The sequence below is a fragment of the Balaenoptera physalus genome, assembly GCF_965194825.1.
Source record: "Balaenoptera physalus genome assembly, chromosome: 10".
Classification (NCBI taxonomy): domain Eukaryota; kingdom Metazoa; phylum Chordata; class Mammalia; order Artiodactyla; family Balaenopteridae; genus Balaenoptera; species Balaenoptera physalus.
Genome location: NC_138889.1, coordinates 95,722,260 through 95,743,366, shown reverse-complemented (window position 1 = coordinate 95,743,366; position 21,107 = coordinate 95,722,260). Strand labels below are relative to the sequence as shown.

At 35.7% G+C, this 21,107-nt stretch overlaps 1 long non-coding RNA gene across 3 annotated transcripts in view; it reads left to right on the top strand.

The window, feature by feature from the left end:
- LOC309636891 overlaps positions 1-21,107 on the top strand; it is a 410,385-nt gene that overhangs the window by 341,069 nt on the left and 48,209 nt on the right. Inside the window, exon 1 of one of the 3 annotated variants that reach the window (XR_014250279.1) lies at positions 13,231-20,853. The exons of the other annotated variants lie outside the window; for them this stretch is intronic. This is a non-coding gene — a long non-coding RNA (uncharacterized lncRNA). Of the gene's footprint in view, positions 1-13,230; positions 20,854-21,107 lie in introns of those variants that run through there. 3 annotated transcript variants of the gene reach the window in all.

The window sequence follows — 21,107 nt, the reverse complement described above, 5'->3', positions numbered from 1 at the left end:
AGAGAAGGGAATATTAGTTGAAGTTCCTCTAAAATATTTTCTTTGACCAATGAACACCTGCCATGAGATTGTGTTTCTTTTTGATGTCTTTTTAATCAGCTTACCAATTTGCAGTTAGAAAACAAAGTAGCTAAAGCCGCAGTAAGTCTGGAAGCACAGTAATCCTCACCTCCCTCTCAGATCAGCATTGCTTCTATTTAGCCTGCTTATTTGTTTTTGTCTCTATTCAAGAAGAGGGATAAAAACCTTATTTATGAAGCTTTCATTAGTGACCTGAAATACCACCACAAATACGATGGTTTTTTCCTGTGTTTATTTAGACAGTCAATTATTCACTTACAATGTAGGTATGTGGAATTGAGCACAGAAAATAATGGACAAGTACATATTAACAATTTCATTGTAAGCCAGTAAATGTAAAATCTCAAACTGCATCTCATCATATAAAACTAGATGGATTTTTGACTGCCTTCCAGGACTTCAGTTAAATAACCCAAAGTAAATTTCCTTTATTGAGAAGTTCTAACACCACAGACTGTTACCCACTCTGTGCCTGAGTGCTTATATGCAGGAGGAACATGCAATTTATTATCCAAAGAGGAATGGTTTTGACAGGAAAAGGAGATATTAACAATTATAGCAGGACAATCAGCATCTATGTGAACTGTCCCAGGCTGAGATACACTGTCACCTGATTTGTTGGAATTTCCAAGAAGCTAGGAGATCTAGAGTATATTCCTGATCCATTGTCAACTTTAGCAGTGGGTGCTGCTTCGAACATCTACTGATTTCCTACACTCTGACAAAAGATGCTTCGTAGGGCTTGTTGATGGCAGGGGAGTTTGTGAGCTCCCCAGATTCTCATTCTGGCCATTACTCACATTGGCCTAGGGAGATGTTTGAATTTCATGGATAGATAACTTTTCCTTGGAACTCAAAGTCAAGGATCATATGATATTGTTCCAGATAATGAAAGACTCTAAGGAAAAAAAAAAGGAATTTTATAAATTCCCTATCTTGAATACTTCATTTAAGAAGTACGTTGATTTTGACTCTAAATATAGAATTGACTCATTTCAACTCCCTTTTCATGGTAGCTACATGATTTATGAGAAACATGTCTTTAATAATGTAGAGGAAAGATATTTTCCAGGAGGTGCATCGGTGTTGCTATCTCCCTTAGCACTTAGAATCTCAGGAAAGAAGCATAGAGTAATGGACAGATCCTTGTGGGTAGGCAAATGATATTTCAGTGCTAGCTCTGCACTTCCTAGCTGAGTGATTCTGGGTTAGATACTTAACCTACCTGGACCTTAGTTTCTTCATTACCTCATAACACTCCCTATGAATCAAGCATTCTGAAAAGCACTTTACATGAATCATCCCATTTTAACTGCCACAACAACACTTTGAGGTAGGTATTTTTAATACCCCATTTTCGGATGATAAAACTGGTTACTTTCCAACCTCTATCCATGCTTTATTTTTTGTTTATGGCATTTTCATTTACATATTTATATTTCCAACTAGTGTGTACTTTCCAAGGGACAGAAAGTGTGCCATTTTTGATCACTGCAGACACAGAAATTGATGCTCAATAAATACATGTGAAAGAAAGGAAGAAAGAAAGAAAAAAAGAAAGGAAGGAAGAAAGAAAGGAAGTTGCTAAAAGTGATACATCTATTCAGGATTTGAATTAGGAGTTGAACCCCAGTAATCTGAACCCACAGTGCTTCACTACTCCTTTATATTGTCTCCCTAGCTCATAGTGCCACTGTGAAAATTAAATGGGAAACTTCCAAAATATGAGCTCAGTGGATATGTATTCACTCCCCTTTCTTCCTCTCAGATCTGTGGCTCTTGGATTACTGGGGATTCATATGCTAGAAAATAAAGAAACATTGCTTTGCCCAACTCTCAAGGGACTCATTCATACTGGAGAGCTCATTTAATGATTTACAATGGATGAATATCTCTTTCCGTGGCAGGAAATCTATTTAAAGAAAACAAATTAAGATCAGTTACTTGATGCATTTATGGGACCTGATCCAGGAAAAATACATAAAGAAATTACTTCATCAGACTCAGTCTTTTTCAACAGTCTAAGCTACTTTTTTTTTTTTTTTAATTTATTTATTTATTTTTGGCTGTGCTGGGTCTTCGTTTCTGTGCGAGGGCTTTCTCCAGTTGCGGCAAGTGGGGGCCACTCTTCATCGCGGTGCGCGGGCCTCTCACTGTCGTGGCCTCTCCCGTTGCGGAGCACAGGCTCCAGACGCGCAGGCTCAGCAGTTGTGGCTCACGGGCCCAGCCGCCCCGCGGCACGTGGGATCCTCCCAGACCAGGGCTCGAACCCCTGCCCCCTGCATTGGCAGGCAGACTCCCAACCACCGCGCCACCAGGGAAGCCCCTAAGCTACTTTTTTAATGTTCCTGATTAGAGTAGACTTTTGATGTACAGTGACTATTGTTATAATCACAATAATTGTTATTGTTATGATTATTATTAATAAAAATAACATTAACACCTTCAAAGATGCACAAATGAGTAACAATGTATAATTTGTAATATTTCCGAAGTGTGAATTTGAACCTTGCATGGCAGGAGACTGGTATTCATGGTAAGACTTATAGATATTAAAAAGTGAGCAACTTGAGGATATGGAAAAATTGGAACTTTTGTACATTGCTGGTAGGACTATAAAATGAGGAAGCTGCTTTGGAAACTGCCTCAAAAAGCTAAAGTTACCATGTGACCCAACAATTCCACTCCTAGATATATAACCAAAATAATTGAAAACAGAGACTCAGATAATTGTATGCCAGTGTTCACTGAAGAGTTATTCATAGCAGCCAAAAGCTGGAAATAATCCAAATATTCATCAGCAGATGAAGTGATAAACAATATATACATACAATGGAATATTATTTATCCATAAAGAGGAATAAAGTTCTGACACGTGCTACAACAAGGATGAACCTTAAAAAATTATGCTAAATGAAATAAACCAGGCACAAAAGAACAAATATTATATAATTCCACTTATATGAAATATATAGAATTAGCAGAATCAGGGAGGCAAAGTTGATCAGAGTTTACCAGTGGCTGCGGGAAGAGAGGGATGGGGAGTTACTGGTTAATGGTTACTGAGTTTCTGTTTGGGGTGATGAAAGAGTTTTGCGAGTAATGATGATGTTGCACAATACCGTGAATGTAATTAACGTCGCTGAATTTTTCATTCAAAAATGGTTGAAATGGCAAATTATATATATATATATATATGTATATATATATACCATTACTACAATTTTTAAAAAGTATATAGTAGTGTGACTTCTCATTGTCTTCTCATGCCAAATGTAGTTAACTCTCATAATGCAATATAAGGGTTATTTGGTAAAAAAGAAAAGGGTATTTCTTGAAAAATGGAACTCTGGATGAACTTGAAGGAGTATTGAACTGTGGTGAAGGAAAAACATGACTATCCACAGTAGTATGATAAAAAAGAAAGCTTGGTGAGCAATGTCTTATGACCAAATTAAAAAATTTGCAGACTTCTCAGGAGATATTTCTGGTGAATGCTGTGGTTCCACCGTGCCACAAAAATTTCCAAAGTTGCACTAAAATCTCCATAATGGTATCTTCCAGCATGAGAAGAGGCCTCAAAATCAATAATTTGGGTAATTTGGAGTTAGATTATATAGGCATCTTTATTGCAGTACCACTGACATTATTTAATACGTTAGTGCACATAGCAAATTACCAAGAAAAAGATCCTGTCCTCAGCAGTTTCCAAACTCAATTTACCATAGAATTTATTTACTCACATCATCAGTAAGACAAATATTTATCCCAGACTGCAGTCTTGCTGAAACTGCCACACATAGTATCTGCTTTCTCACCAAATGGGAGGCCAGGGGGGATAAATTATATTTTTGATTTAAAAAAATGTTTATATTCCTCCCTGAATGAGGATTTCTCTTCCTTACACTATGGATGTCAGGCTTGCTCATGCGACTTTCTTTGGCCAATAAAATGTGAACGGAATTTCCTGAGAACTTTTAGGAGCCAGTGTGTGGTACTCTTCCCTCTTCCATGAGAAGAGAAATGTTCTGTGTAGAAGCTGCTCTATCAGCCATATTAGTGATAGAAGTGTTCTGAACATGGGAGAAGAAGAAGTGTGAATATTTGTGATCACGAAGTCAACTGTGGTAGACAGTATTATTGCCTAAAAGTATCTTCTACTTTTCCCTGTAGAAGGATTACACTTTTCTGTTCCAATATCAGGCTTGGGCATGGGACTCATTTGGCCAGTGACATGTGAGCAGAAATAATGTGTATCCTGTCTAGTGAGCCAAAGTATGGTGTTCCCTATTCACGACATTGTACATATTCCATATAGATATACTGTTCAGTCAGTTTGGATCCTGGATTAAAGATGACATAAAGTAGTGCTGCAGTTGATCTAATGACAGACTATGGTATGAGTGAGAAATAATTATCATTATTTTAAGCCACTGAAATTTTGGAGTTGTTTGTTACCTCCAAACCTAGCCTAGCTGAACTAATATTGATAGATTAGGAAGCCCAGGATATACTAATTAATTATCCCATCCCCCTGAGATATTGTGAATGGTTCAGGAATAGGCTCATAGGTTAAATCAGGCTAATTAACATTCTCTTCCCAAATTCTAATTTGAAGAGTTGGTTTCAAGGCAATAAATATTTAATCCCATTTTAGTAATGGAAGTCTTGAAGTTGCCAGGAATACAATCATTGGCTACTATGAGAACCAATCACTTGGTTATAGCTTTTAAAACTATTGATGCTGCAGGTTGGTATTAAAACAGAATTTTCAGTGCTTTAGAACTATCTCCTTGAATTTTAAGAACCAAATCTTAACAGTTTTATGGTGCCAGTGCTTAGTTATCTCCTATTGTTAAATTGTAACAGTGAGTTGATGCAACACACGTTGTAGATTAGAAAATATTAAGTATGTTCCTTTGCTACAGGTCTTGTCAGAGCTTTTTTATCTACTAATCTGTCCTGTGTTTCTTTGGAAAGAGGTATATCATACATAGTTATCCCCTGATGTGTTTTTATGACAGAATCCATCTCCAGAGATTAATGATTTGTAGAACTTATGTTGGAAAACTCTGCTCTATAAGTAGCTTGTGGCTTCTGAATGTCTTCCATCATGGAGCGTGGAAGTCCAGCTCCCTGTAACCCAAATAAATGTTGTGTTAATAATTCAAAATACTAAACAGAGATGTGTGTTCTGACCACTATTAGTGAATTCATGGGGACATAATTTACCCCATAGGGACAAACTTTTCTTTATCACTGTTTTCTGGAGAAATCATGGAAAAAATTTTTATAGGTACATATGAGATTAGTGACCAAAAGGCTGAGTATATAGACCTCAGCTCTAGAAGAGTACCTCATCTACCTTACTCTTACATCCACATGAAGAACCTGGTGTCTTCAAGGATTTGTGCATTCTAATTTCATAACTTTATTACTACAATTAGCAGACACCTTTTAGAATATGAGTCCATAACACACCCACCAATTCTCTGAAATCTTTAGGCCAGTTTATATTTCCTTGGAAATTGTGATTGGAGTTAAGAAGCTGCTTCTGAATATATTAGAAATGTAGCATACACACTTAGGAGATAAGCACAAGCATGTTCTTCTCTATGAATGAAAAAAAAAAAACAAGGAAAGTGAAGTCTACAGAGACAGAGGAGATGGGAGCAGATGTCCCAGGAGGAGCTAAGTTTCAGATGGCCTTACACTTTTGGGTTCTGTAAAGGAGAAGTGTTGAGGTTAGTACCTGCATCACAAAATTATACTGAGGATTAAATGAATTGATACATGTAAAGTACTTAGATAGATACCAGGCATAAATGTTCAGTATGTGTATTATTTATGTATATAGAAAGCTCTGGAATAGCTTTTGTTTTATGCTCTGGAAGCTACTAAAATTTTACCTTTATCAATGCTTTTAGGCAATTGTATTATGATATGGCTTGCTGTTTTTCTATGTGTGTGTGTGTGTGTGTACATAAACATATGAGTGCATGCTTAGGTATTATCTGTCTTAGGGTTTATTGAGGTATTTCGTTCCATGAGTTTAAAATTTTCAACAAATTTGGGAAATTTGAGGCCATTATAACTTCAAATATACCATCTACTCACTCTACACTTTTTCTTCTGAGATGTTCATTATAGGTATGCTAAACTACTTGATATTTTCCCACAGATACTGAAGTTATTTTTATATTTTTCAATCTTTTTTTTCTCTTTGTGTTTAGTTTTGACAGTTTCTATTTCTATACTTTCAGGTTCATTAATCTTTTATTCGGCAGTCTCTAATTTGAGGTTAATCTCATTCAATAAATTTTTCATTTCACATATTGCATTATTCTTTCTAGAATTTCCCTTTGATTCTTTCACCTTTATATTCATGATGTCCTGTAAATTATTGAACATATTGTTGGAATTGTTTTGATATCCTAGTCTGCTAATTTCATCATCTTTAACATTTCTGGATCTGTTTTTATTTACTAATTTTTCTTCTGGATTGGGTCACATTTTCCTGCTTCTTGGAATGATTAGTGAATTTTTTATTAAATGATGAAATCATCATATACTATGTTGTTGGAGGTCCAATTTTTTTGTCTCGTTCTAGAGAATGTTGAGTTTTGTTCTATCAGGTAGTTAAGTTACTCGCTATTGGATTAATCCTTCCCAGACTTGGTTTTAAGTTTTTAAAGTCATTCTAGCGATGTCTTTACTTTAGAGATAGTTCAGCCATAGCCCTAAGGCATGACACTTCTGGGCTCTCTCCTGGTTGCTCTTGGTATTCAACAAGGACTGGCAATTTTGAGATGTTGGAAGTCAAATATTTTCAAGCTCTGTGTGAGCTCTCAGAATTGTTTGGTTTACTATTCTCTGTTCTTTGCCCAGCCTCATGGAGCTTCATAGTCAAAGCTCAAGGGTTGTTTTCTGCATAGCTCCTCCTTTCCTGAAATCCTTTTTATAAATTCCAGCTACCTTATTTTCTCTGAACTCTTATCTCTGTCTCCTCAACTCAGTGGGACTGCCATTCTCTACTTATGATCTCTCTCAGTGCATCACTGTTTAGAAGTTGCTTCCAGCCAAAAATCTGTGGCAAATTTAAAGATCATCTTACTTGCTTTCCTATTCTCAAGTGTCACAATCTTGTGCTGTCATCCACTGTCTGAAAATAGCTTTTTAAAAATATATAGTATTTTTTGTTTAAAAAATTTCTTAAAAGCAGAAGGGTAAGTCGATCCAACTTATTCCATCACTGCTGGGGGTGGAATTTCCATCATTATTATTGCTGCTTTTAGAAATTACCAGAGTGGGAGTGCATTTTGTTCCCATAACTTTGCTAGTTAACCCCATCAATATTGTTTCTGATATTCTCCTGCTGCTGCCACTGCACTTGGAAGACTTAAGTATTTTAGTAAATGCCATGATCTTTTCTGGGCAAAAATAGTGTTCCTTAGTAAACTAATTTTGTCATAGACTAAATCAGAGATATATGTGCTCTAAATAAACTTCCGTCCATAGGTTTTACATATTAATTTTAGTTACTTTATCGAGCGCCTACTATGTGTCATATTTTATGTAAATGATCTCTAATTTACCTGATAGACTGTATATGAAGTAATTATTTTTTCACTGTAGAGATGAAAATTTTTTATTTCAAACATTTAATTAACTTACATAGCTAATAAGGTAAAGGGCTATAATTTGAACTCAAGTCTTTCTGCCTCATTATCAAGTACAGGAAAAAGAAGAGAAGCCAAGTTAGAAACAAAAGGTTATAGTCACATGTCTTCTAGCGATACATACTAGAAGTGTGGGCTGCAAAGCACTTCTTGTTTGAGACTAATTGTCCACAATGAGATAAGAATACTGCTTCAAATGTAGTTGAGCCACTCAGCAGAGTGTTAAAGTTCTACTGACTATTTTCATAGCAAAACTTTTTCGATGAGGGAAGCAGTGAGTTACATTTTCTTTAACATTCTATTGCAAGCTGCTTATTTCATCATAAATTATTAACAAAGAGATTGGCACTTGGAGTAGCACTGTCTTACACCTGCTGTTTTCATAGCATGAATGACGTGTAATTTTTCTGGACCTCAAAAATAAAGAGATCTGAACAAAAATAATTTGAACATCTTTTCCTGCTCTTAGCATCATTTAATGATGATAAATTATTTAGAATTAAACATACATAACAGTGACAGGATGAAGTAAGTATAATAGCAAAGGCCTTCATTTTTCACATTAAGGCACTGAGAAGTATCTGAAAAAATATTAAAATATTCCTATGGGTATTTCAAGTATTGGAAAGCTGAATCTCTAGATAGCATGGTATCTAAACACAAGCTCTGTTGCCAGATTAACCTCAGTTAACGTTCTCTTTGCCATTTACTATCTGTGTGGTCTTGAGCAATTTCTTTAAATGCTGAGTTTCAGTTTAAATTATTTGAGAAATGGAGGTATTAATGCCCAGGTCACAGAATTTTTGTGACTATTAAATGAGTCCATGAATTTATAAGGATTAGCTCAGTACCTGTTATAGTGTAACTGATTAACAAATGATATTATTAAATAAATTATCTGCATGTGTATTCTTCTGAAATCACATAGCCCTTTTACTTGTCTTATATTGCTCATATATCCTCACTTTGTATATACTGTATTTGGTTAGTTTATTCCCATAATTATGCTATAAACTCCTTCAGAGAAGATAGCATGGCTTAGGAAAAAAATATGCAAATAATTCATGTACAATCATTATGACTGAATAAACAGATAAATTAATTAGCACCTTAAATTTACACCAAATACTAAGTTTTGCTGAGCTACACAATAATGTCACTTTCAAAGGTAATTACTTATCACCTAACCACAGCACGGTGCCTTGGAGAATAATTTGAATGCTTGATACAAAAACCTCATTTTTTTTTTCTTTAATTTTTTTTTGCCTATATTAGTTTTCTAGGGCTGCCATCATATAATATCATAGACTGGGTGGCCTAAACAACAGAAATGTATTTTCTCACAGTTTTGGAGGCTAGAAGTCTAAGATCAAGGCAGATCTGGTTTCTTTTGAAGCCTGTCTTTATCTTGCAGACGGCTGCTTTCTCCCTGTGTCCTTAAGTGGTCTTTCCTCTGTGCCTGAGCCCTTGGTGTCTCTCTGCATGTCAAAAATTTCCTCAGATTAAATTAGGGACCACTCTAACAGCCTTGTTTTAACTTAACCGCTTTTTAAAAGACCTTATCTCCAAATATAGTTACAGTCTAAGGTAGTGAGGGTTAGGAATTGAACATGTGAATGGGGTGGGGGGCACACATCAACCCAGAACACTGCCTTTTCCCTCTTTGTCCTGAATAAACTTGTTAATTAACTGTAGAGACTTGAAAGAGTAACTTGCTGACCGTATCTCTTTGTGCGTTCTTCTGTGTGTGTCTGCGTGGGTGAGCATGTCTCAAGCAGACACCTAAGCACCTGAGGACATGTGATGTTCCAAATGGAAAAGTGAGGAAAATATACCAGACTGTTGTGCTTGCATCAAGTCACTAGTGTATTCCTTCAGACTTCTGACAAGCTACATACATGACTTAGGAAGGGAATTTGCACTGAAGGTACTACAAAAACAGTATTCTATAGGGGATATTTAAAAACTTCAGGATGTTATGCATTTGACACTTGAAATTTATGTCAAGAAATTCTGCTTTTCTCCAAGGAGAAAAATCTCAACTGGTAGTTGTGTTGCAGGAAGGGGGATCCTTTCCAGGGCCCGAGAGTGGTCTCTTGTCTAACACTCGGAAATGAATTGTCCGAGGAGACACACGTGCTGACAAAGCAAGAGACTTTATTGGGAAGGGGCACCCAGGTGGAGAGCAGCCGGGTAAGGGAACCCATGAGAACTGCTCTGCCACGTGGCTCGCAGTCTTGGGTTTTATGGTAATGGGTTTAGTTTCTGGGTTGTCTCTGGCCAATCATTCTGGTGGTATGCTCATTGCTCAGCCAGGCTGGATTCCAGGGAGGAGGATTCTGGGAGGTTGGTAGGACATATGAAGTGACATTTCCTCTCTCCCTTTGACCTTACCCGAATTCTTCCAGTTGGTGGTAGCTTGTTAGTTATGCGTTCCTTACCAGGACTTCCTGTTGTGAGATAACTCATGCAAGTGGTTACTATTGGGCCTGGCCAGGGCAGGCGGTTTTGGTCAGTGGTTCCCCTAACAGTTGAAGTTTGGGTACCTTTAATCCTCTGTATTTTTATTTATTTATTTCACCTTGAGGGTGGACTGTGTTTCCAGCTGACAGACCTTTATGTCTCTTCTTTGGAATTGCATTTCACACAACTCCCTGAATCACCACCGAAAATTGCCGTGTTTAATCAGTGAAGACCAGAGGAATGAAAGAATAACCACTTATCTGTGGTCAGTTTCCTTTGATGCAATACATATACTGGTGAGCTAGAGATTTATGGGTTTGAAAGCTAAATTTGATTAGAAGCTGAACTTTTTAATATAAGGAGCTGCTTAATCTTTGTGTTTAGAGCTCTGCTCACACAGAAATTTGTTAAAAGTATACGGCAAAGAACTAATTAGAATTAATAATGATACTATAAAATTTTATTTTTAGAGAGACACACAATATTAGTATAGACACATTATTTTATGGAGTTTTTAATGAGTGTGTTACCGAACAAAACTCAGGTCTGCTAGCCTGTATGTAGTAAAGCCAATCTACTGACCCTGGGTTGTGGTGAAGGAAAGTGCAGCATTTATCATAAGGCAACAGAAAAGGAATCCGGGGCAGCTAATGCTCAAAAAAAAACCCCAATGGGTTTCAGGGAAGCATTTTTTAAAGGCAACGTGAGGGAGGTGATTCACGAGGTATGTGACTGGCTCAATTCTCTGATTAGTTGATGGTGAAGTAACAGGGTCGTGTCATAGGGGTTAACATTATCAATCCTCAGGCTCCAGTAGGTCTGGGGGCTATGTGCTCATGGTCATTAAGTAGTTAACTTCTTCCATTTGCTGGGGGTTTTAGCATCTGTGAAACAACTCAGGAAATGTGCAAGAAATACTGTTATCTAGGTACTTCAGAGAGGAACTAAAGATTCTGTGACTGCCATATGGTTGATTTACTGATTAAATTGTTACCAGTTCTCCTGGTCCGACTGCTACTTTTGTTACTACACGTTCACATCCTCCCCATCATTAATTCTTGAGCCAGGCTTTTGTGACTTGGGGGGAGGCTTGGGAGATTATAGCTTTTCTACAACGAAGAGGTAGGCAGAGGACATGCGGGGAGGGGGTCTATCCCGGGAAAGTCCCATAGGGTCCTGGTCAGTTACCAGTGAAAGTATTGACTAACATTTTGAAGGCTACCAGAATATGCCACCCCAAAATATACCTCTTTGGCACATGGCTTATTTCGAGCTAAAGGCCACTGAGAACCAGCAGATGCAGGAAAAGCTCTAAAAACGGGGCACATGTTTGTTTTTCTTTTGTAAAGGAAATTTACATTTAAAAAGGAAATTTACATTTGTAAAGATGTGTCCCTCTCTCCTACGTGGAAGAAGAAGGCTCTTAACAACTCTTATCAATGGAGAAGGCACCAGCTTAAATCTGCAAAACAGATCTCACTAAACAACCCTTTTTTTACCATACTTTTCCTGGTCACTTTCCCACAATTTGTCTCCCCTTCCCAGAAGCTAGAAACCTTCTTTCCTTTGTTTAAGGCAGTAGGTTTATAAGCCCAAATCAAACCACCCTTTTGAGTTACTCATTTCTGGGTGTACATACTCAATACCCATGTTAATAAACTTATGTTTGTTTTTCTCTCATTAATCTGTCTTCTGCCAATCTAATTCACAGTACTCCAGCTGGAGACCTAAGATGAGTAGAGGAAAAATATTTTTTTTTCCTCCCTTACAATGTTTTAAGAATCTCAGTGACAGAAGTTCAACTACTGGTGATTTGACATTTTAGCAAATGAAAATACAAGACTTGTTCACTTCTGAAATGTTCAAACATATTTTTCATCCCAGTGAATAAGATCTTTGTGAGAGTTGTACTTGAAATTCCTTTTCTAAATTCCCCAGAATAACTGGGAGAACTATCAGCAATCATAGGAGAGAGAGAAAGAGAGAGGGAACTCATCCATACCATTGTACACAGGTTACCTTCTTTATCAGTTGCAGTCAATTTACTTGTGACAGCCTTTTATGATAGCTGCTGACCATCTTTAGATGCCATCTGGATCCCTCTAAGTATGTAATAGTAGTAGATTTATAGAGCACTTATCAGAGTTTTATTAATAGATTTTGATGAAATTCAAAGAAGATTTTAAAAAAATCTTTTCACTTCATCAGAGGTGTCCTAACATTACCAAGTTTGAGTACAGCTTGAACTCTAAACTATTTGGCCCCTAATTTGGGTCTGATGTCCTTCCACACTTATGTTTCAAGACTGTGTCTTCCATTAACTTCTTGAATTGTGATACAGTGCAATTCTCGAAACACACTGAAATAGGAATTTCTCACTCTTAATTGAGTGAGAAACAATTTGGAGAATCCTAAAAAGCTATGAAATTCCTCTCTAGGAAAATGCATATGGGGACTTATTTGCACACAAGTTCAAGGTTATGATTGTCTGATTCTCTTTCTCTGATCTCAAGCTTTTTTTAAAAAAATTACATCATAATAAATGAATTTGGACCTAAGAATTTTCTGGAATGACTTCTTAGGCTTGGTTTGTGTAACTCTGGGAGAACAACATTTCTGCTTAGTTTTTGTTAAAAAATAATTATACTTACTCATAAGAATAGACAAACTAATCTATGTTTTAGTCTAGTACAAAGTATTTTCATTTTAAATCATTGATATAAAAGCCCTAGCGAATTCCCTGGCGGTCCAGTGGTTAGGACTCCACGCTTTCACTTCTGAGGGCCTGAGTTCAGTCCCTGGTCACACAAGCCACTCAGTGTGGCCAAAAAAAAAAAAAAAAGCCCTAGATGCAGATCGTAAAGTCTAGTGTAATCAAGGATATTTACTGTAAAAATAATTATGTGAAAAACTGAATACCATCAATATGCACTTCAGAATAAAAGTTTATAACTTCCCACTTAGATTTTTATATTCTGGTAAATTGTGACCCATAGGTAGATATGCTTTATGATATGGCATTCACGGTAACCAGATGATTTTATACTGCCATACATCAAATGCTATTTTATGCCAAAGACTAATTCAGTAACTGGGGAAAGTAAATATGTATTTGACATGAGCTAAGGATTTATGGATGTCAAAGAGAAAACTCACGTAAGAGTTGTGAGTTTGAGTTTTCTTCAGGGTCTTACTGAGGACTATAGTTCAGTAGACAGCCTCTCAGTAGTTCTGAAGAAACTGCTCCAGAGAGGGAGGAGAGGGAGCTACTTTATGTAGGATATTTGGCTATGGAATACATGCAGTAAGCATACATCTTTGTAAAAGATTACTGCTAGTCACAAAGAACAGATATCTCAAGTTAATGATTTTAACGCTTTTCTATGTATGAAAAGATGCAAGAATCTGGATTCATTAAAATTCCTCCTGAGGTGTACATCTAACTATCTATGGATCCTGTTTTTTCAATGCATGGAGTGTTCCATACTGTTTTTCATCCTGAATTCCTCTCAGGGCGCACTGTAGGTCAGCAACTGCAGCAGGTTATGACTTAATTCTTGTAGAACTGGGTGGTGAGCTACGCTCTGTTCTTTGTATTACAATTAAGACAAAATCAACACATGAACCAATTAGGGAATAATTATGTATATCATATTGTACAGTAGTTAAAAAAAATCTTTTTCAAAAGGAAACTCACAGATAGAGTTTTTGGTATAGATTAAATTTGGATGGTAGAGAGAAGAAGGAAGCATTTTCTAGTCTGGATTGTAGCAATATCTCACTGAAACAGATAAGAGTATTAATTAAATGTGTTAATCCTTCAAAACTACCATGTCTACACCCCTGGCTCCTGCTGTCACATTTGCACCCTATCTAATATACCTTAGATTATAAGGTAGTTTTTTTCTAACATGTAATTTGCTCACCTGAATATTTTCATTCACAACAAAATCTTGACTAAAAACAATTATCTACTTGTGTTAGTCTGCTAGCACTGTCATAATAAAGTACCAGAGACTGGGTGGCTTAAAGAAGAGAAATTTATTTTCTCACAGATCTGGAGACTGAAAGTCCAAGACCAAAGTGTCAGCAGAGTTGGTTTGGGTGAGGACCCTCCACGTGGGTTGGAGACTGCCACCGTCATGCTGTGTGCTCACTTCTTCATGCATAGGTAGAGAGGGAGAGCTTTGGTGTCTCTTCTTATAAGGACACTAATCATAGCAGATCAGGTCTTCACCCTTATGACCTCATTGTACCTTAATTACTTTCTTAGAGGTCTCACCTCCAAATATAGCCACTCTGTGATTTAGGGCTTCAAAGTATGAGTTTTGTGGGGGCCACAAACATTCAGTCCATAACATTACTTTTAAGCAAATAAACCCAAAAGAAATAAGAGAGAGCTAAAGAGACAGAAACTGTACAAAAACTTTCAAAGGTATAGAGAATAGTAAATGTGTCAAATTTTTGTTTCTCCAAAAATAGAGAAATAAAAATGAAAATCAGAGGGAGGTACTTTTTGAATAATGTCTGAGACTATCCCTGAATTTTTTAAAAAAGTAAAACCTCAAATTTGAACAGTCTCAAAGAATGCCATTCAGAGTAGATTAAAAATACACCATCAAATAAGAATACAAAGAGATAAAATGAAAACTAAAAGCATGAAAAATAAGTGAAGATTTGAAAAAACTCAAGAAAAAAGAAGTAGATGACATACCCAGAAACAAGAATCAGGTTAACGTCAGCATTTACCATCAACTACACAGTTACAAGAAGACAATGAAGTATAATTTTTAAACTGTTAAAGGAAAAGAACTAAGAAATTTGAACATAGAATTATATATCAACCTAAATTATCATTTGAATGTGAAAGTAAAATATATTGTCAAAAATATAAGACCTTCAAAATTTCACCACACAGAAATGTTCTTTGAAATTATTCTCAGATGAAGTAATCCAGGCACTTGAAAATATTTTCTGTGAAGTCCAAGATATTAGATATTTTAGGCTTTTCAGGTCACATAAAGTTTCTGTTGCACATTCTTCTTTGTTTGTTTGCTTTTTATAACACTTTAAAAAAAAAATCTTAGTTTGGATGTATACCAAAACAGGCTGCAAACAAGTTTGACCCATAGAACAGAGGGCATAGTCTGAAGATCCTTGAAGGTATTGAATAAAAAGAGAAAAAAAAAAAATCTAGGAAATATGAAAAGTAAAGAAGATCAAATGACTTAATAAAAATTTGCCATAAAAATTTAGAACCAGAATTAAAGTGACCCAAACTTGTTCACATTATGGCACATGTTAAAAATTATAATAATGAAAAGACACACATGGATAAATGGATGAGGTTAATAGGCTATCCCAAATCACCAGAACAATAAAAAAATTGAATATATAACTTTTGAATCATTAAGTTAAAAAGTACATCTTTATAAAGAAATGTACAAAAAGATAAAAAAGAAAATGTGGTAAAAATATGAAGCAAGATGAAAAAGTGCCCTGATATTATACATTTGTGATAAAAAAGTTCAAGAAGATAATTATTACCATATATTGTAATAACAATATAGCCTTCTAATGTATATGACAATAACCAATAAAACTGGGATAGAGGTAAGAAATGGAAAAATCAACTTTTCATTAAGCTGTTTTAGCACAGTTCTTTCAGAAACTGATAAAGCAGAGAGAAAATAAAGGCCAGACTATTTGAATAATGTGATTAATAAAATGTCCCTTTCTTTTTACCAAATAGTGCAAAAGTGCTCTCTTAAAACATGGAACAGAATCAATACAATAACACTACAATCCATGACTACAATGAAATAAAATTTGAAATTAAGAGAAAATGAAATAGATAAAAATCTATATATCTTGAAATGCTAAAAATCTAAGATTAAGTAACTTGTGGATTAATGAAGAAATCATAAAGAAAATATGAAATATTTAGAACAGAAAGTAATTTAAAATAGTAATCAACAATATTCAACTTAATTAGTAAACAGAGAAATATAAAAACACAACAATGTTATAACTTTATGCTTATATAACAAGTCAAACAGAAAATTGTGTTAGCAAGAATATAGGTAAATGAAAGAGTATAAATTGGTACAAAAATTCTGTAGATCAGATGGGTGAAACTTAATACCTAATGACATAGAAATTGCCACTTCTGAATATATAGCCACGCCTGCCTTACAGATTTCAAATAAAATGTAGAAGCTAGTGCATCTTGGTGTGTTTTGTTTTGTTTTCTTAACGGCAGCACATTAGGAACCTTAGGTATCCTTCATAAAGGGAATAGATAAGTTAAATGGTATGGATACAAGCCATAAGGTACTATATCATAGTCACGAGCAACAGATTAGATGTGCATTGACCAAACTGAATATATCTTTAAAAGATGAGATATATAACACTTTTTTATAAAAATCAAAAACTTGTACATAAATGAAACAATAACTTAAATTTTTAAAGACACTTGTTAAACACATTATAATGAATGCTTGTGGGTAGGGAGAGGAATAAAATATTAAAAAAAAAAAGAAAAGAAAAAATAGAACAGAACAAAACAAGGAAGGCAACTTTACAAGGAGCATCATCTAATTAAGATGATAGTTTGCCACAAACAGATCAACATAATTAATTCAGCTAAACCTTAGGTCTAAGAATTTCAAAAAATAAAATTATAGGCTAAAAATTAATTTTAGAAGAGTTAAATTTGCTTTCTGAGACAAATGAAAAATTTGAAGATTAGGTAAAGGAATAATGAATTAAGGAGGTAAAAGGGCAGATATCTGGGAAAGTACACATTATTTGAAGTTGAAGTTTTGCCTTAGATTTGCTTCTGAGAGTAAATTTTGGTGAACAGGGAAGAACTGGGGTTTTTAGAATAGAAAGATGATAAATGAATCCAAAATACATCCAACACTGTAGTTTATTTGAACATAAAGAATGTGCAGTTAGTTAGATATATATATGATTTTGTGACTTACTCCGTTACAACTCTACAACCCCATGACAGGAACAGAAAAAGCAGGTAGGTGAAATAATTCAGAGACATAGATAAGATTTATAAAATACTCAGAAGATAACATTTTCTTGGTTCTAGATATGTAAGTCATGGGTGAGAAGGAAAGCTAGTATTGCAAACAGTAGATTAAAAGTTGTTGAGATGTAGGAGGGAAAGAAATGATATAAGGATTTGGTAATACTTCCAATGAAACAGGTTGAAATATCTTTCAGAAAATTTATTTTTAAAAATATTAAATATTTTAAGTGTGATTTGTGATTATATTAGGTTTTTCTAAATTATGCAGCAGTAACAATTTTAAAATCTCATTGATTTACAAAAACAGCAGTCTATTTCTCATTCTTGTTACATGTTGGTGGCTCCAGGTCAGCTGTTGCTCTTCTCTATTGAATGCACTGTCTTTTTTCCAAGATCCAGACTGAAGAAGCAACCCCTATTTGAGACATGAATTCTTGTGGCAGAGGGAAAGAGCAAGATGGCTGGCCTTTAAATCTTCAATGGACCGTAAAGCTTGTGCTCAGTCATGCCTCTGTCACATCCAATCACATCCCATTGCCAAAGTAAGTCACATAGATCAAAGCCAACATCAGTAGGGTGGGAGAATGTATATTCCTCCAAGTGGAGGTCCAATAAATCTCATGGCAGCAGGGAAAAATTCTTCAAGCCCAGAGTCATCTCTTACAAAGAAAGGGTGGGAAGAAAAAGCGACTCTTGATTCAACTTTTATTAAAAAGTAGGCTCTGTCCTCAGTATAATGATGTCTACCTGTCAGTTATGAACCCCTGCTCCTTTGCTCTCCGGGAACCTATTAGAAGTTGGAATGACAGCAGACTGAGTAGCAGCATATTGGTACATTTGTAAATTATTTATGAGTGAATAAAGCCAAACAAAGGAAACAGAGAGGTGAGAACTAAGGGGGGTGAATGGTTATTGAAAAGGTACAGAAATGAAAGGAGTCCGGCATGATCTTTCCTGGTGGCTATATCAGCCCTGTCAAATCCTTGAATCATGACGGACTTTCACTCGGCTCCAGCAGTTGATACGACCTTTTTTTCTATTTACAGTTGGCATCTAGAACACTATGTGTTACCAAGACTTTTTACTTTGTCGTAATGCTATGATGATAATAATACTATTAACAACAATAAAGTAACTAACACTGATGTAGTAGCTTACTATTAATAAACAATCTTGGTATACTTCAATTTTGTTCTCAAATCAACGCATGTGGTAGGGTTACTGGTTATTCTCATTTTGTTCTCCTACACCACCATTTCTTCCCCTTTCTATGTCCTGTTTTGTGTCCTGAGTAGGGTGAGGGAGGCTGATCATTAAAGACCTGGACTGCATGGTCTCTGATTTATAGTTGGGTTTGGCTGAGGAGGGACTAGGAGGGCAGAAAGAGAGGGAGGTCACATGATCATGGAAAGAAGTTTGATCTTTATCAAGGAATTTTTTTTTAATACTAAGGGCATCATAACAAGTGGGCATAGTACTTTTCTGTATATGAAAGTGACTGTCTCTAAAAGAGGAGCTATAATCCAACCTCCTCCTTCAGCCAAATAGGGAAATAACTATTGGAATAAATAGATAAGAAGGATTCTTCTGCCTTTGCTCTTCAGGGATTATGCATTCTTTACTGGAAATGAAGGACATCTAAGCAAGTATTTTATGAGGGCTTAGATGATAAAATCTCTATTCCCAGTTGCTTTGGGCAAGATTGTCCCCTACATCCTTGCTGTACTCTCACCATCACTATCATCATCAATGCCATTGATAAGTGTTGTGCTATATAAAATGTTGTGAATTGTTTGAGTTTATTGAACCATGAAAATTTGTAAATCTGAAGCCTCAACATATAGGTGATATTCACAGCGGTTATCCATGACTCTTTGGATATATATAACATTGCATGGCAACTCAAACCTCAACGTACCCCAGCTGCCATCTAGCCATCTTAGATACCTAAGTCATGGTCAAAAGCGTGGACCTGTTCAGATCATTGCTTGACTTTAAGTTAGTATCCTAAAGGAACCCTTGCTGTGGAATTTGCAAAAACCCATTGGGGGAGTTGGGGAAAAGGGTTACTTACAACAACCTTCTTCTCTTTCCTGCCAACCAAATCATTGCAATATAAATTAATTCCTCCAAACCGCTTACTGTCTGTAATTAACTCTGCTCTAGGAATAGCTGTTTTATAACTGTTGCAAATCAAAGTACTATGCCAGTGAAGTATTCACTTGCCAGGAGACCGTGACATCTCATCCGTTAAAGGAATGATGTTTAAAAACCACCTCTCTCCTTTTCTTTTTGAAAGATTGTTTCACTGAAAGGACATTGCCTTGAGTGGTATCGAGGGAAATGGGAGTTGAATCAGCAGCACCGGTACAATGCGTAACTCCTATTACTCTGCTCCCAGGAGCACTGGAATTTGCATGGCTTAGCAGACCGAAGGCTGTGATGATAGAACTCAGTATGCATTGACAACACTGGAATGTCTAAGGATGTACTACGCTCATAATCTCCAGTTTTCAGAATTCACCTCTTAAGAGGCAGATAGTGCTTTTGAGGATGAGGCTAACAGTCCCTAATTCCTTGGGTGTTCATTGTGAGATGCTATTACCCATGCTAAAGTAATTTGCCATAAATATGGATGTAATACACAATGCCATCAAAATTTCCACTGTAGTGTAGCCATCATATATGTCTATTACCTTTTCAGCAGCAGCTCCTGATTCCATAGTTTGAATTAACCTCTCTGAAGATGAGCGAACATTATTCTGCACAACATAGCAGTGTATAGCTGCAAATGGAGAGGGAGCTGAGGGAACGTTAGTTACTCACATAGACCATGCCTTCGTCACATGGGCCTATGGTCCATGCCCAGACAGTATGAGACAGAGTATGTCTCTTAATTATCAGAAACTCAATGGCAGAATAAAACAAATGCTTCTGTGTCATATTTTAGATTCCACCTAAAATCATATGGTATTTGTCTTTCTCTTTCTGACTTAACAGAAATTAACACAACATTGTAAATCAACTGTACTTAAATAAAATAAATTTAAAAAATAAAAATACTATTCAGGCTAAAAAACAAAACCAAAACACATATGCCTCTAAAAACTTGCTCATTGTTTACTTCAATTTACCGCTGTCATTAATATGTTAAGTAAATCTGGTTAGATGTTCCTGGTTTTTATGCCTCTGATAAAAGTAGAGTCATTTTGTCCCATCAGTTATAATCAGGAGTTATAATCAGGATTTAAGAAATTTTCTGTGCTTGAGACGCAAGATCAAGTTAATGACAAATTAATGTTAACAAATTTAAGGATTTTAACATAGGGATTTGGAAGAGAAGGTTTAATCTTGGAATAAAAACAATTTCAAAATGCAGATAATTGAAATTTTATCTTTGATTTTGCAAATAGATTTGAAAAAGCTGAGACCCATGAAAAAGGCAGTAAATCTGGGCAAATGGCTTTTTCCCATTTTTTACTTGTTCAAATCTCATTCTTCAAATTCATCTGCACAGTTAACATTTGTTCCTCTTATGTAGGAGTCCACGTCTCATCTCCCTTATTGGACGATGAATCTGAGGTAAGAAAGTTGTGTCATTCACCTCTATACTCCCCCCAGCACCTAACATGCTATTTTGCACAGAGTAAGTGTTTAAAAACTTTTTATTGAATGAAAATATGATTTAAGCAGTGGTGATTTGTATTGATTCAATATATTTCACAGCCTTAAAACAAAGAAGTGAATATATGCTGAATTTCTTAAACAGATCCCCTACTCTATTTATATTAGGCCTCTCCTAATTTTCTTAAGGTGTATTTTCACCAGTGTTAGGA